Below are 1,645 nucleotides of genomic sequence, written 5' to 3'. Positions count from 1 at the left end.
TATGGTGATGGTACACAGAAGCGTACTATCGAAGTGGCGGCTAAAGAGTATGGCAACCTTGGCGCTGGCTCTGGGGAGGTAATATTAGGGTGTTACTTTCTGGTTTCCGGGTATTTCAATCAGTCGAAACTTCTTCAGGTGAAACTCCTGGTGAAACACCTGGCGAAACCCCTGGAGGAACTCCTGGCGAAACTCCAGGGCAAACACCTGGTGAAACACCTGGTGAAACTCCAGGTCAAACTCCTGGTGAAACACCTGGTCAAACTCCTGGTGAAACTCCTGGTGAAACTCCAGGTCAAACTCCTGGTGAAACACCTGGTCAAACTCCTGGTGAAACTCCAGGTCAAACTCCTGGTGAAACTCCTGGTGAAACTCCAGGTCAAACTCCAGGTGGAACTCCAGGTGAAACACCTGGTGAAACTCCAGGTCAAACTCCAGGTCAAACTCCTGGTGAAACTCCAGGTGAAACACCCGGTGAAACTCCAGGTGAAACACCCGGTGAAACTCCAGGTGAAACCCGGGAAACTCCAGGTGAAACACCCGGTGAAACTCCCGGAGAAACTCCAGGTGGAACTCCCGGAGATACTCCAGGTGAAACTCCAGGAGAAACTCCAGGTGAGACACCCGGTGAAACACCCGGTGAAACTCCCGGAGAAACTCCAGGAGAAACTCCAGGTGAAACCCCCGGAGAAACTCCAGGTGAAACCCCCGGAGAAACTCCCGGCGAAACTCCAGGTGAAACTCCTGGAGACGGAACTCCCGGAGGACCTGATGATCCTGGCGCAGGTGAGTAGTGAATGCCGCAGATGTGCCAGAGAATATATCAGTGCTTATCGTTTGATGCTTAAAGCTGGCGACCAGCTTGCCAATGCCATCCAGCTATGCCTTTTGCTCAGCAGAGAAGCTCACATAGAGCACAGCCAAGTGTGCTCTTTTTCCTCTCCGTTGTTCCCTTCGCGCTGTTTGGATGAAACCGAACCGTTTGGTGTAGAACCAAAGGGTGCAGGTAAAACGCTTCTCTTTTCTTTTATGGAACATTATATTTTGTAAATATGAGGGCCAGTGCTATGACTACAACCCCAAGGCTTTTCTGGATGTCTACAGCTGACTGGTTCCCCAAATGGTTTTGGGTGTGTGCAAAGCTGTTTTTAAAATGTAAATAATAATGGATAAAAAAAATGTTTTTTTTAAAAAAACCTGTATATGCTAAATAAACTAATGGGATTTTTTTTTATAATTACCCTGATGTGACCTGCTTTTTTTATCGGCTCTTGTTTTTTGCTAAATATCTTTTGTTTCTGTTTAAAAAACCAAAAACCCGATTTTCTAAGTGTTTTTGAACCGGGCACTTCTGACATAGTTCCCCAGTTTGGGTTTTTAAACCCCCCGTATTACGGGTCAATTCTATCAAAATTAAAAAACCAAAAAGTCAAATCTGTGTCGAAAAACAGGGAATATTCAGAAAGTCATTAATGTTTTCGGAGCCACCCAACCCCCAAATCCCTTCACGGGAAGAAAACATAATATGCTTCGTTAATTGTGCGAGATATCTGCATATTTTTTGATGGGGATAACGGTGCGAGTTTTTCCACATCTCGCGTTTAAATTACTAGCGAAGCCCCTTTCCTAGCCCTCATGTGTGAAA

Source organism: Penaeus monodon, chromosome 28, assembly GCF_015228065.2.
Source record: "Penaeus monodon isolate SGIC_2016 chromosome 28, NSTDA_Pmon_1, whole genome shotgun sequence".
NCBI lineage: Eukaryota > Metazoa > Arthropoda > Malacostraca > Decapoda > Penaeidae > Penaeus > Penaeus monodon.
The sequence above is the reverse complement of the archived record's forward strand: the minus strand, read 5'-3'. Positions refer to the sequence as shown.